This window comes from Puma concolor, chromosome D2 (genome assembly GCF_028749965.1).
Source record: "Puma concolor isolate L17-30 chromosome D2, mPumCon1.1.hap2, whole genome shotgun sequence".
Taxonomy (NCBI): Eukaryota; Metazoa; Chordata; class Mammalia; order Carnivora; family Felidae; genus Puma; species Puma concolor.
Window position 1 is genome coordinate 60824367 of NC_141677.1, and position 15477 is coordinate 60839843.

General features: G+C 51.4%; 1 long non-coding RNA gene across 2 annotated transcripts; it reads right to left on the reverse strand.

Moving 5' to 3' along the window:
- Positions 1–1970: 1970 nt before the first annotated feature.
- Positions 1971–10403, reverse strand: LOC147576125 (uncharacterized). 2 transcript variants are annotated; one of them, XR_015242010.1, is made up of 4 exons: positions 10244–10403; positions 9785–9886; positions 9482–9528; positions 1971–2735 (listed from the first exon to the last, which is right to left on the reverse strand). It is a non-coding gene; the product is annotated as an uncharacterized LOC147576125 (long non-coding RNA). The 2 variants fall into 2 exon arrangements; XR_015242011.1 differs by lacking the exon at positions 9482–9528.
- Positions 10404–15477: the final 5074 nt, after the last annotated feature.

Below are 15477 nucleotides of genomic sequence, written 5' to 3' on the forward strand. Positions count from 1 at the left end.
TCTTTTATTTATTGCAACTGATTGATCAACTTCTGTTTTGCTGAAATGAGTAAGCCCAAGAAGAGTTACTTAGATTCTAGCACTGATGGCCAAAGATGGAATGGACCAGAAGGAGCATGGAAAAGCTCCAGACTCTGCATCCTCTCCCAGGATCATTCTAGGGTCAGTGGCCTGAGTGCCTAAGGGTGCTTCTGCTTTATGGCTCAGTCCCCAGCAAGGCTGAGGACTGCCTGGGGGATCCTTGGGAGAGGGTCATCATATATCCTGATGGCGTCCATAACAAACATGGCCTTAAACCACTAGGATTGGAGTTCAACTTCCTGATATCAAGGCTAGGGAGTGTGGGAACTTCTTGTCAGTTTCCTGACTTCACAGTAGAAGCTTGTTGTGAGGATCAAAATGGGGGGGGGGGCATTCCAGAGGTCCCAGATGCATGTGTGTTGGCTCTACCATATGGGTTAACTGTGCAGAGAGCACCCCCCCCCTTTCCAATCACACCCTTTGGGATCTACAGAGTACCGTACCTGGGAGAAGGGACAGTATGACTTTACCAAGTCAGTTCTGAGCTGAGGCTGAGAGATAAGAGAGACACAGGGAGAACAGAGAGACCCTGAGGGAGTTACTAATTTCCAGTTGGTGTATCCAGGATACGGGCTTCTGCCAGAGGATGGAGAGGGGTTTGGCCTGATGGGCTGGCTGTCGGGCAGGCTGGTGGCTCAAACAGCCCATTCTGTGGCCTCACAGATAGGCAGACTCTCCTTCCTGTCCAGCATCTTATCACCCTGCCCCACCCTCCAACTTCCTGGGAGAAAGGGAGACTTAGGAGTCCTACGGCAGGTTCTTGAATTCGGAGAAAGTAGCTGGGAATGCGTGGGGCTTGATGTGGGGCTGGGGATACTGCTTGCTCTTAGTCCCTGCTTCACCCTTGCAATCAGCTTTCCAGAACTCTCAGTGGACATGATAGGGTCAGGCAGCTGAGGGCGACCATACTATGATTAGGTCTGTTCCTGGAACTTCCCCCATTCAGGCAGCAGTTTCCAGAGTAGAGATCCTAATTATAAGCCTTGTATTTGGCTTCCAAGAAGCCTAGAATAGAGATGGGAAGGGAATAAAGGGGGCCTTAGAGGGAATATAAGAGTGGTAGTATTTTACAGTCATCATTTATTGAGTGTTTATTTTGTGCGAGGTAGTGCACTATTTTCCATACGATGTTTCATTAATGGCTGCAACCATCCTGTGAGAAACCTTCTGCTCAGACAAAGAGATTGAAGGTCCAGGGTAAAAACAGGTCCAAAGCCACACAGCTATTAAGTGGTGGATCCGGCTCTTTCCATTCAGGGGTGGCACTGCCTCCTTCAGATTTAAAATCAATATAAAACCTGAGGTCAATAGGGAAGGTGGGGGCAAGGCTACCAGGTTAACAGATTCAGCAAATAAAAACACAGGATGCCGAGTTAAATTTGAATCTCAGATAAACAACAAATTTGGTTTAATTATGTCCTATGCAATATTTGGGACATGCTTATACCAAAAAGCTATTTGTTGTTTACCTGAAATTCAAATTTAACTGGGTATCTTGCATTTTATCAGGCAGCTCTAGGGTGGGGCCCAGGCCTGCCCCATTTCATCCAGAAAGCCCTGAGGGAAATAGGCCTGAAGTCAAAGGTGGTCTGGGAGCACTTGGGTGGCTCAGTCCGCTAAGGGTCAGACTTCAGCTCTGGTTCAGCTCTGGTCATGATCTCATGGTTTGTGAGTTTGGTGTCCCCCCCCCCCCCCCCCCCCCGCCATCGGGCTGTGTGCTGACGGCTCAGAGCCTGGAGCCTGCTTCAGATTCTGTGTCTCCCTCTCTCTCTGCTCCTCCCCTGCTCATGCTCTGTCTCTCCCTCTCTCTCTCTCTCAAAAATAAACAAAAAAAAAAAACAACAAAAAAACGGTCTGAGCTTCCCGGACTGCTCAGGCGGCACCGACAACTCTCTTCTCTCTCCCTGACTGTGGCTGATGCCTCGGACAGTGGGGCAGGGCTCCGTGTAGGGCGTCTGGGCGACCTGCCTGCCCCCAGCTCTGGGGGAGTCGGAGATCACACCCATTCACCAATCAGTAGGGATGGGCCCTTTTTCATCCCCGCAATGGGCTGCTCCACAGGCAGTGGCGGTGGACACCACTGGTGGGTGGGGGGAGCAGGGGGCACGAGCACAGCAGAGGTCCCCGAAAAAAAAATTAAAAATTACAGGAGGAAAAAAAAAAAAATGTCAGGATATTTGAGACGTCAAAAAAAGCATCAAACCAGTTATCATGGGGAAAATAAAAACTTGCTGACATTTATTGTAGGGTGTAGCGCTGAATTATATAACGGGGGTAAGGGTGGGGGTGCAGGGGTCAGCTGTATAATCCGTTCAAGTTCTCTGACCTCTGGTGGGTGAGGCTAACTCGGGGCCGGCCCGGGAGGGGAGGGGGGGGTGGCGCTGCTCCTACTTCCCCGCCCCTACCTAGTCCCTAGGCTCTCGAGAGCCCCGCTGTCGCCCCACCTCGCGTAAGGCCCGGACCCGGGCCCAGGTCCTGGTCCTGGCCGAGCGCCCACGCGGGTTCGCGTTCCCGCCGCTTGGCACGCGGAGCCCCGCGCGGCTCCGGCCCGGGCTCCAGCGCCTGCTCCGGCGCGCGCTCAGGCGTCCTCGCGTTCGGGCTCCCGTTTGCCACTCCCGGCTCGGCTGGCTCAGCTCGCTCGGGGCGTCTCCCTACTGAAGAATTATGTGGCATAAAGCAGCCGCCACCATCTTGAACTGGCAGTGAACTTTGCTTTCTACATATAAATACAGATAGCAATCACACCCCAATCAGCGCTGAGGCTTCAGGGCATCATCTCAGCAACTCTAACTTTCCCATTACGATAATGTGATTTTCACTCAGTCTATAATATCACCAGCCATGAATAAAGCAACTGGCTCTTTCTGTCTCTCTCTTCCCTCCCCCCTTTCCCTGACTCTCTGCCACCCTCCTCAGTCTCCTTTCTTCTCCCTCACTCCCTCCTCTTCTGTCTCTCTCTACAACCTCTCCGGATATCTGCATCTACATCTCTGCATCTCTGAGCATCTTGGCCTTCCTCTCTCTGCCTCCGCCGCCCCCCTCCTCCCCCCACCCCCCCCAGGGACTCACATTCCCTAAATACTAATGACTGGGATTTGCAGTGCCCTGGGCTCAGTTAAATTCTGCTCCCCAGCTCTGCCATCATCTGCCTTTGCCTGAAGGTGAGAAACTGCGGGCTTGGAGGTGGTGGGGGCCACCTGCAGGGTTTTGGGGGAAGGGAAGGAGAGGGGGAGGAGAATCTGGGAATTGGCTCCTCCCCTCCCCTCTCCCTCTTTCCTCGGGTGCCTGGATGGCTCTGGAAGGATCCCTACCAGGAGCCAAAGCTGGAGACTCAGGAACGGAAGGATCCAGCAGGGAGAGTTGAAAACTGCCTGCTTAGGGGAGGGTCTTGGAGGCTCTGTTTTTCTGGATAGTGGGGTCCCCAAACCCAACCAGATTCCAAGGGCCAGACTATTGTGAATGGATAGAGTTGGCGAGAGGGTGCTCTGGAGAGGCCTGGGGGGGAAAGGAGGAGCTAGCCTTCTAGGGTCACTTCTGTGTGCACTGGGCCCCAAACTCGGTAAAGCTATCTGGACTGGCGCTGCCTTTGCCAGGACATGGGATAAAAGCCCACAGACAGCCTTCATCAAGGTGTCAGCCACCTTATCAGGGCTCTTGGAAAGGCCTTCATGGACACTCTCCAGGATGACGGTGGTGCCGGTCAGGGGATTGTCTGTGCCTTGGTCATTAATTGATTCAACGCTCTGGGTTTGTATTCTAGTTCTTTCACCTACGAGTTTTGGGACCGTGGACAATGCTCTTAACGTCTCGAAGCCTCAGTGTCCTCATCTGTAAAATGGAAGTATAAGAGTGCCTGTCTAGTGAATAAGATAATGCATTGGGGCGCCTGGGTGGCGCAGTCGGTTAAGCGTCCGACTTCAGCTCAGGTCACGATCTCACGGTCCGTGAGTTCGAGCCCCGCGTCGGGCTCTGGGCTGATGGCTCAGAGCCTGGAGCCTGTTTCCGATTCTGTGTCTCCCTCTCTCTCTGCCCCTCCCCCGTTCATGCTCTGTCTCTTTCTGTCCCAAAAATAAATAAACGTTGAAAAAAAAAAATTAAAAAAAAAAAAAAGATAATGCATTAACAGTGCTTGGCACATGTGAAATGTTCAATAAATGTTAGCTGTTATTACTATTAGCAAATACTAGATAATCACTTGCTGAATGGGTTAGGCAGTATACCACAGAGTTTAAGAGCCTATGGTTTTGCAGTCAGACTGTCTGAATTTGAATCCTAGCTTAGCCACCTACCAGCTTTGGGACCTTGGAAAAGCCACTTAGCCTCCCTCACAGTTTCCTCATCTGTAACAGGAATAACGATAGTCCCTACACTTCATAGGGTTGTTGCGAAAGTGGTGCAGGCTAATCTAGTGTTTGGTGTAGTGCTGACATGTGGCGAGGGTTCTAGGAATATTAGCGAGTGGGGGTCTGGCACGGCAAATCCAGCCACGAGTGAGGCACACACTGCTGAGAGTCCCAGAGACCACATTCCGTCTGCGAGCCGTTCTTTGGGCCCTTGGCTTTTTCTGTGGCTCTGGACCATTGCTGGCCTTGACCTTTCACTTCTGTGGAGGATGAGGGCTTGCTTCAGTTTCGCTGACTATAAGAATTACCGCTTTCCAGCTGCCCGCCTGCCTGGGAGGGGACTAGGATTCCTGCCTAGGCCCTTCCTTGGGCACTGGTGGAGGGAGAAGGTGGCTTTTGAATATACTGTCTTAGGCAAGGGTTACGAGGTCTAGAAGGCAACTCTTGAATTTGCTCCCGTGGGCACAGGTGACAAATTAGAATCAGACATCTGCATTCTGTCCATTTCTACATTTCTAAGTATTTATAGGTTTGTTTGCTTGTTTGCTTGCTTGCTTTTTAGTTTTTCTTGGTTTCTCTCTGAAGGATCCTTTGGAGGCATTCCAGCCTGATCTCAGATGAAAGAGAGGAAGGGGGACTCTACTCACTTTCATCGGGCCCCGAAGGGACACCAGGTGTTACTGTGGTCAGGGCTCCCAGGTCTGGGGCTTCAAGAGGTAGACCCAGGGGAGGAACTTAGGGGCACAGTGTTGGGCAAGTTGCTTATTTGGGTCTCTTTGCTCATACCTAGCCTCCCTGCTTGGCTCCAGGAGGGAAGAAGCTACCCTTCAAGATCCAGAGCATAACCCAAAACATTCTTCACCAAGTGCTTTAGCCAAGGGAACCAAACTCCCTACTTGGACTTGGAGTCTGGTCTTTACCCTACTCACCGTCCTCCTCAAAGACAAGACAGGCCCATGCCTTCCAGATGATCACAGTCCAGTATGAGAGACAGGCATGAAAACAAAGAAGCAGAAGACACAGTGAGAGCCAACATAATAGACATACTACAGGGTGCAGAGGGGACCAAAAGGGAGCGTGTACTCAGGTAGCACTTCCTAGAGGAGCTGGAGCTTCGCTAACAGTGGGCAAAATGGGAGGGGGAAGAGAAGAACATTTAAGGCAGGGGGAATGGCATTTGCAAAAGCCTTGAGGTGTTACACAGCCTGGCACGCTTGGAGAACTCAAGTATAGAGGGTAGGGTCACTTTGATGGAGGCCAGTGGAAAGGGACAGATAGTAAAGGGCCGTGCAAACTTGACTTCTAGCCTGAAGGGCTTGAGCAGTGGAGTGATTTGCACTTCCAAAAACTAGCTCTGAGGATGATGAAGAAAATGGGGGAAGGGTGCAGCCAAAAAGCTGGAGGTGGGAGGGTGGTGAAGAGGCTCTTCAAACTCTACAGGTAAGAGACAAAGAGGACCAGCATCTGGTGTGGCGTGGGGATACCAAGGAGTGAGGCTGGAGAGAGCCTTTCACGGAACTGACAGAATTTTCTCCCTGAGTGGGTGTGGAGATGATGAGGGAGAGGATCCCTGGATGACTGCCGGGTCTTGCCTGGGCGAATGGTTGGAAGTGACAGAGATGGAGAATAGAAGAGGTGGAATAGGTTTGGGGAAAGAAGAACTACTGAGTTCTGATCGGGACATGCATATGGGGTGGTTGTCTAGAGTACATCTCAGCGCAGGTATGCGGGAGGCCAAGAGACCGTTAAGAACTTTATCTCCACACTTTGGAAATCAAGATGTCTGACAGGGAGCTGGAGATAGTGTGTGGAGTTCAAGAAAGAAGTCTTGTCAGGGTACATGGATTGGAGAGTCACCAGCTTCTGGATAGTAATCAAGGCCATGAGAGGGAAGTCTGTTACTTGGGAAGGACAAATGAGGGGAGAAGGGGGTAAGAGCAGAGTCTTAGGGAGTATCAGCACTTAAAGGGGTGGTTTTTGGGGTGGCTGGGTGGTTCAGTCCATTGAGTGTCCAACTCTTGATTTTGGCTCAGGTCATGATCCCAAGGTCATGGGATCGAGCCCTGCATCAGGCTCCACACTGGGCATGAAGCCTGCTTAAGATTCTCTCTCTCTCCCTCTGCCCCTCTCCCCACCTCATGCTCCCTCTCTCTAAAATTAAAAAAAAAATGCATTAAAACAAAATAGAGGGGTGGTTTTCAACCTTGGCAACCATTTGGGTCAGACAGGGGACTTGAAAAACACTCAGTCGGTTAAGCCTCTGACTCTTGGTTTCTGCTCAGGTCAGGATCTCACGGTTCGTGAGTTCGAGCCCTGTTCAGCACAGAGCCCACTTGGGATTCTCTCTCTCCCTCTCTTTCTGCTCCTCCCCTGTGCTTGCTCTCTCTCTCAAAACAAATAAATAAACTTAAAAAAATTAAAAAAGGAAAGAAAAACACCCATGTCTAGGCCCCACCCCAGACCAACTAAATCTGAATCTCTGAGAGGAAGCTGTACAAGTTCCTCAGGTTGAGAACCAATGACTTAGAGGGAGGGCAGAGGAACGGGGCTAGCAAAGGAGACTGAGAAGGAATGTTCAGGAAGATAGGGAGAGTTTCAAGAAGGGAGAGTTCCAAAGCGTCCAATTGTGCAGAATAATAATGGTTAACTCCTACCCAGTATGTGTGCTATGTCAGAGACTTTACGTGAACTCCCTGAATCCTCCTGGAGACCCTACGAGGCAGGTACTGTTATTATAATTTCCATTTAAATGATAAAGAAACTGAGACACAGGGAGGTTAAGTACTTGCCCAAAGTCACACAACTAGCAAGCAGAAACCAGGATTCAAGCCCAGGCAGGCCGCCACCAAATCTGTGCTGCTAACCACTGTGCTAGGGCCACCTCTCTTGCCGTGGCTGAGTGAGAAGAACGTTGTTCCTGGCTTTCACGCTGAGCTGATCAGAACAACCTCCCAAGGGGTCAGCTCTCCTCCTGTTCTCCTTCATCTTTCTGTCTCTTTCCTTTTTTCCGTTCACAGCAGGTGTCTGAGGGCTGCTCCTCACCCTTCTGGCCTTCTGGCTGATGGGGCTAGGTGGGGCTGGTTCTCTTGCTGAGACAACACAGTCTGCCCCTTATCAGGTGGCCACAACTATGGGCCACGTGGCCAATAGCCTCTTCATTCACCAGGTGGAATTGATCATTTTTCTAAGCCTCCACAGTCTAGGAGGTGGGTGGGGAGTCAGGGTGATGCAGAAGGAATGGAGGATTCGACCCTCCTGGGAAGTGAGTCTTCTGGGAAGTAGATGCAGAGGTAGACCTTGAGGAGGAAGGAGACTGGAATCCACATTCACATGGAGGGGATGTGAGCATAATCAGACACCTGGGATATCCCCTGTTAGAATTTCCAGGGGTCTGGGAGCCTGGGCATCTCAGTCAGTTAAGCGTCTGACTCTTGATTATAGTTCAGGTCATGATCTCATGGTTCATGAGTTCAACCCCCACATCGGGCTCCTTGCTGACAGTGTGGAGCCCCCTTGGGATTCTCTCTCTCTCTCTCTCTCTCTCTCTCTCTCTCCCTCTCTGTCTGTTCCTTCTGCACTCTCTCTCTCGCTCTCTCCCTCTCTCTCAAAATAAATAAACTTAAAAAAAAAATATCTGCCTGCCTAGGCTGTTACAAAGATCAAAGACAATGCTATGTGTAAAGCTTCCCACTCAGAGTTAAGTGTAGAATTCCCAGGGGTCTTCAGAAAACATACTGCAAGGGCCACCTCTGGAACAATTGGATCAGCATCTCTGGGGCATGGTGGGTTTTAAAAGCTCTGCAGGTGATTCTAAAGTGTAGCCAGGGTTGAGAACCACCACCTCAAGAAGAGCTCTGGATAAGTACGAAACGGCCCTGCTCCTTTTTTTTTTTTTTTTTTTTAATTTTTTTTTTAATGTTTATTTACTTTCGAGAGATAGGGAAGAGCATGAGCAGGGGAGGGGCAGAGAGAGAGACACAGAATCCACAGCAGGCTCCAGGCTCTGAGCTGTCAGCACAGGGCCCGAAGTGGGGCTCGACGTGGGGCTCGAACTCACCAACCGTGAGATCATGACCTGAGCCGAAGCCGGATGCTCAACCGACTGAGCCACCCAGGCGCCCTGGAACGACCCTGCTTTTAACCTTACTTTTGTTACTTCCACGCTGGGATGTCTTAGGAAACCTACTGGACCTCTTTGAGCCTCAATTTTTTTTTTCTGTAAAGTAGGGGTAGTAATTCCATCCCTGCCTACTTTTTACAAGTAGTTATGATGCTCAGGTAGACTATCAGATATGATGTATTTTGTTCATTATATAGGACACTATACAAAAATGAGGTGGAATTAACTCATGCAGACATTAAAATGCAAATAAGCTACTCTGTCCACTTAACACAGGTAGGTGCACTTGAATACACACACACACACACACACACACACACACACACACATACACACACGACAGCTGCTGGTTGTGTTCTGAAAGCAGAGCTGTGGTTTTCTAGACATGGCCTTTTATGTTTTTAGCCTTCAGAATGTGCCATTAAAATATGGAGAGATGATCTGGTGTGTGTGTGTGTGTGTGTGTGTGTGTGTGTGTGTGTGTGCATGGGCGCGTGCGTGCGTGTGTGTGTGTGTGTGTTTAAATGATTGCTAAAGTGCAGCATCATTTGAGTCTGCCTGTCAGCCTATCAGAAACGTCATCTATAACCTTCACTGTTTGCAGTTTAATCTCCCCTGCCTCCCCACGGGCCCTGTTCTGACATTTTAAACCCCATAAATGACAGTAGTGCTCTAAGCCATTTTGAAAAAAGCCAAGCATTTGGAAAAAACACACAGAGACATACCCCTAAATTCCCCTTCCCCTGAACACATGCTCACTCACGCTCATAAGTGGAATCACACACATGCTCACATCCCTGTGCTGGCCGATTTGGGAGAAGTCACAGATACAGCCAACGTGAGTGCACGTGCGTGACAGCAGGCCACAGATGGATGGAGGCATGGCCGCGTATCTGATGCCCGTGCACGCATTCCAGTGGACCCACAGCAGACATACCTTTCTGCTGCCGTCCTCAAGTCCCATCCATTCTCCTGCTCCTTGGCCTTGAAAGACAGTGGAAGAAACCAGGGTCTTTGAAAGCCTGGTTCTGAGAGCAATGGGGTGGCAGGAAAGGCTGACAGGCCCCAAATCGTACAGTGTCAGGCTAAGATGTATATTAATAGGCTCAAGGTCCCCACTCTTGGAAAGCCCAGGGGTAGAAGGGGATAGCTAAGCAAAGTGCACTCCACCCTCTCAGCAAACAGATAGCTTACCACATTTGGGGACTAGAGTGAAAACAGGAGACCCAGAAATACTTACTAAAGGGATGTCGTGTCTGAATGCAGAAGGTGACGATGGTGAGCTCCACAGAGGCAGGTCTCTATCAGCTCCCGGCTGTATCCCTTGGGCCTGACATGGGGTCTGCGACACACCAGAGGCTCGTAAATACTTGTTGAATACATGACTAAAAGAATGTATAAGCTCTAGAGTGAGTAAGTGTGTGTGTGTGTGTGTGTGTGTGTGTGTGTGTGTGTGATCCTGATGGTGTTGGAGATGGGAGATAGGCCAGTTAAAGACAGTTTCTTAGAAAAGATGAAAAGTTCCAATCTGGGACTGGGACAGAGAGGCCCATGTCGCATCTGGTATCCATTTGTTCCAGGGTACGTGGCTGGCTTTTCCTGCTTTGGACTGTGACTTTACAGCAAGATGTCCCCACTCAAAGATAAGACGGACTTCCAAATGAGGTGGGAGATGGTATGAGTGGTGAATTAGGATTACCTTTGTGCAGTCCTGGGGCATTTTCCTGAGCCGGGGAACTTGTCTCCTTAATGTGCAAGGCATATGTACCTGCAGAGGATAGGAACAGCCCTGCTGATGCTGAGGGGCTCTGTGGATCCTTTGTGGCATGGCTGGCTCCTATGGCTCTCCCTCCCACCACCTCAAGTGATCATGTACTGTCAGGAACTGGTTTCCATGGCAACCAATTAGTGTCAGAAAGCGAGGGCTGTGATGTCAGAATGGGGGGTAGGGTGAGAAATTTCCATCCCCCATATCCCTGGCTCCTGGCTCAGTGTCTGCTGCTTTGCAGGGAAAGCTCTAGAAGAGATGCAGGACATTGCACTCCTGAGAAGCACACGTTCTGGGTCAGGGCCCAGGAGTCGGGACAGAGTAGAAGATCTGATTCACCTGGCAGTGTCCCTACCTGCCACTCGACTCCAAAATGCTGACAAGGCAGTGGACCCAATAGAGAGACAGTGTGGGCGTACTCAGAAGGGTAACAATAATCTGAGACCGTTGCCTGCGCTCCTCCCTCTTCCCTGGGAGAGGGATCCTAGGCTTGCTTTATTCGTTGGGGGGGTGGCTGTGAACAAGGCCCAGAAGGAAGGAAGTCTTGGCTCAAAGAAGCCTTGTCATACAGCTAGTATAAAGGCAGGGCTACAGTATAGTTAAAGCATCCTAGACTTAGTCTTCGCTTCAAGGAGAAAGGGTTTCAGCGTAAAGCTTGTCCAGAGTGACTTCGCCCACAGGGACCCTGTTCTCAGGCCTCATTTGAGATTTGTTGTCACCCCCCCCCCCAAAGGCTGGATGTTTTGGTCTATGGGGGGAAAGTACATGCTTTAAATAAAAGGGTAGGGAGCCCAGCTGGGAATACATCCAACAGTGTAGGAGAGATATCTGGTAGGCACTTAGCTCCTGATTCTTAGGGCAAAGAATGAGATATGGGTAACAGAACTCCAGCAGTTTGAACCTCTAGGTCTTTGGGACCATGGTTTAGCTTCCTGAGGGATAGTCTGGCCAGTCTGGGGAGGTCATTCCAATAAGAAGACAAAAGGCAGAATGCAAAGAACCCTGTCTGTAGGGGAGAAAAGAAGGTTGGCCGTTCATTCACTGGACTTCATGGCCAAAGTATGTTCCCCCCATCACACCAGCCAGGCAGGGCCTGCCGTAACAATGACGAGGACGACGATGATGATGAGAGACAGCACCAGCTATATTTTCATAGCCCGCCACAAAACACCCTCATCCTGCAGTAGCCCCATGGGTGGGTAGGTAGGCAGGACTCGTCTGCAGGTTGGTCTGGAGGCAGACTTTGGGATGGAGACCAAGGCGCTAGAACTTTCCTGGTGAGTGCCCTTGGGATTATCACCAGTGCAAGAGAAGGCATTTCTCCAGAGGGAGAAATTGGGCTGTGCTGTAGTCTCAGAAAAAGGCCTTCACCAACCTCAAGGGAACTCTGAGGCAGGGATGGCCCTTCTGAACGGTCCCGAGGTAGGGAGAGGTGGCTGGGCCTTCCTATGTCCATGGTGACAAGGCATTGGATGCAGGCTGCCCAGGGAAAGGCATGGCCTTAGGTGAGACAGCTCTCTTCGGCAGAGACAAATCCAAGGGAGCCTGACAGGGCAGGGCAACAGTTGGAGGCCCTCCCTCAGTACCCAGGAAGCACAGCATTGCACCCCAGCCTCCGCCATAGCAGTTATCTCTCTCCTTTTGAAGATGACGAAGCTGAAGTTCAGAGAGGGGTGATGAGCTCCTTGTCACACAGCTAGCACAGAGGCAGGGCTACAGCATAGTTAGTCCCAGCATCCTGGACTTAGTCTTTGCTTCACGGAGAAGGGGTTTCAGTGGCAAACTAGTCCAGAGTGACTTTGTGAGTACATCGTCGAGCGATCACTCGCCCTGGGCTCCATGGAGGATAGACGGTAGGAGCTTGGGGGGTGATGGGGGGCTGGAAGGGGAGCTCAGGGTACTACACCCCAGGGGCAGACAGAATCAGGGTGCGGCGACCCTGTGCCAGGCCTCCGGAGGGCCCGCTCAGCTCTGCCGAGGTCCAGGGAGCCTCCTTTCCCTCTGGAAAGTGGAGACTGTGGCCTTCATCCCTCTCAGTGCAGGCCACAGAGCTGGCTGATCTGGGTCACAAGAGAAAATTTCCTGACAGATGTGTCGGATTGGCCAAAAGATGAGGGGCTTTGAGGAAATTATTCTGCCTGCTTGATGCCTGGCCCTTGGGCCCGCAAGAAATGAAGCCCTGTGGGTCTCCCTGGGGGCTTTCGGAAGGGGGCGGCATGGCAGTCAGCAGGGGTCCAGCAATGGTCAACCCCCTCCCCGGCCAGCCCCAGGGGCAACAGCCACCTCCGGAAAGTCTGGCAGAAGATGTTTGCTGGGGGATTGACAGAGGGGAAGGAAGAAGCGGACAAGGCGACAGAGGTGAGAGATAGCAAGGTTCCCAGAGAACAGGGAAGGAGCTGGCTCTCTCAGAACTAGCCATTCCCGCAGAAAACTGAAGAACCGAAGTGCCCAGTCTGGGCTTGTTCGCAGGCTGCTGGACCGGGCCACTCAGGTGCTATTCAGGATTTGGGAGGTCATCGAAGAGGGTTGTATGTATATGTGGTAGGGTTGGGGCGCGAGCCATGAGGGTGAGTGTGGGAGACAGAACGAAGGGAATCCACACCCCTCCCTCGCCTTCCACGCTGGAGTTGCCGAGTCCACAGCCTGGGAGGGACAATGGTTCTTACTCTTGTTTTTCTCCACTCTTCCTGCCTAGGAGGTGGGAAAGAGCCTGAGCCACCACAGGGGGAAAGACCCAAAGGTGCAAGGGGCCGAGGGACAGGGACCCAGTGGCAGCCCCGGGGTCTCTGCTAGGGAGACTCACAAGGACTTGCTGGTCCCTACCCAGTCCCTCCTTTGCCCTGAGAGTGATGGGCACGTGGCCCACAGTCCTTCTAGCCCTTTTCTGGGAGGCAGGAGTGAACAGCGATAGCTTCTGTCCAGGAGACTCTGACTGGAAAGGGATTGTTAGTTTTTTAGTTTTTGGTTTTTGGTTTTTCAACTCTGCCAACTTGCCCCTCCCCGCGTACAAATTCCCCTTCGTGACCTTGTGACTCTTCCACTAGGTCTCCTTTCTTCTTGCTTCAAGAAAAAGCCAGGCGGGGAGGGCTGGGGACCAGGGAGGGAGGCGAGGCGGCGGAGAGGCTGAGCCGATCGCGGGTCTGCAAGGTGCAAAGCAATCAGCGCAGCCGCTGGTGAGCGGGGTCACTCAGTAGTGTGCACATCAGGGTGAAATCCTTTCAGCTCTTCTCCAAACCCCTAGTGAAAGACAATCAGGCTCGCTGTCACCGAGCTAATTCTGTCTATATAAAAGCAGTAATGAAATTCACGGCAGGATTACCCTCTCCATCCAATGGGCCAGCGTCGTGGTGACATATCTCTCTTATTGCCCGAATGTAACACACCATCTAATTTACGTCGTGTAGCGAGCAGGAATGAAATGTTCATAAAGAATTGCTGCATCTCGTCACCTTAACTGCGGCCCGGGGCTCTGAGGCATCTGTCAGGGAGAGGAGCAGGAGGAGGGAGGGCGGGCGGGGCTCAGGGAGCAGCAGCCGGGGGCAGGCGTTCTGGGGGGTTGTTGTTTCTTAATAGGGTGAAGTGGAGACAGAGGGAGGTAGGGGCTGGGGGGGGGCAGCTAGGGAGAAGAGTGGGGGAGGGGGCACGGAGGGCCTTGGGAGGCAAGGATCATAAGGGTAGGATGAAGTGGTCTGTAGGGAGTGTTTGGAAGTCGATGTAAGTGTGGGGAGCCAGAGAATCTGAGAGTATGTTTGGGTTTGGGTGAGTCTGGGAGGACAAATGAGTGCCTCAGTGGGGGTTGGTTGGGAAAATGACCCTCTAAGGTGCCTCCCAGATGCTGCAGGCTGTCTTGTAGTCTCTCTCATTCTCTGGAAATGGAGATGCATCCACCTCCAAAGGCTATCAGAACGAAACTCTTGGGTGGACGAGGTAGGAGACCTTTTCTAGAAGTGAACAAGGAGCAGACAGATGCTAGGAACAAGTTTTACAGAACTAGGAGTTCCCCATGGCTCCTCTGCTCCCTCATCTGTCACTGCACGACCCACCATCAGTGAGCCATTTCACTTACCTCCCCCCCTTTCTATTTCCACCCCCTCGGTCCAAGGCCACTGCCATCTGTTGCCCAACTGACTCAACCCTCTCTCGACTGTGGTCTCCACGGGTGCCTTCCTGCTCCCTCAACTTCTTGCCCCCTCAACTCGGCCGAGTGGTGGTCATGTCACTACTACGGTCCTTCCACTCAAAACCCTGCTATAGTGTCCCCTTGCTTTTAGGATGAAGACTGGAACCCATGACTCCAACGTCTTTGCCTCACACTCTCCGTTGCAGGCCATGCTCCAGCCATATTGGCCTTTTCCTGTTGTGTCTGAATGTGCCACATTCTAAACAGCCACTGGGGCTGTGCATGTGAGGTTGCCTCTTCTTGGAAGACTCCTCTCAGGGCAATAGACCACTCCAGCATGGCTTTCACTCCTCCCATTTCACGTATCAGCTGGCATGTTACATCCTGGAAGAAGCCTTCTGGGCCTACCCAGACTTGGCTAGTGTTCTCTTCCTTGATATGCTTTCTTAGCATCATTTACTTCCTTTTCAACACAGATCATACATCGTAAGGATTCTGGGTTTTGTACAACTATTTGATGACAGTCTGTATTCTCCCACTGGGCTCCCATGATCTCGTGAGAGCAGGGGCCGTGTCTATTTTGCTTACCATTGTAGCTCCAACACCTGGTACATTACTCAGGAACATTGTAGCCACTCATTGAGTGGCTTAAATGAAGAAATGAGGGGCCCGAACAACCACTACAGGGGTAGAAACCCTTCTCCTTCCTTCTTTCATTCATTCAGCAAACATCTACTGAATGTCTCCTAAGGGCCAGGCATTGTCACAGGCACTGTGGCCGCATGGTAAACAATTGAAGACATAGTCCCTTCCCCTGAGGAGCTCACAGTCAAGGGAGGGAGAGAGACAAACTCTGGTGCTAAGCCTGTCCCTTGCTGCTCACTCCAGAGAGAAGCTATGTCCTGGGCCCATTGTGAAAGTCACCTACGAGAAGTGGCTGATCTGGGGCCATATAAAATTCTCCTAAATTTCCCCCAGACATAGCTCAGTCACCACTGGGGGGAAGATACAGCAAAAGAAAGAGACTTTATTAAAGGGGCATAAT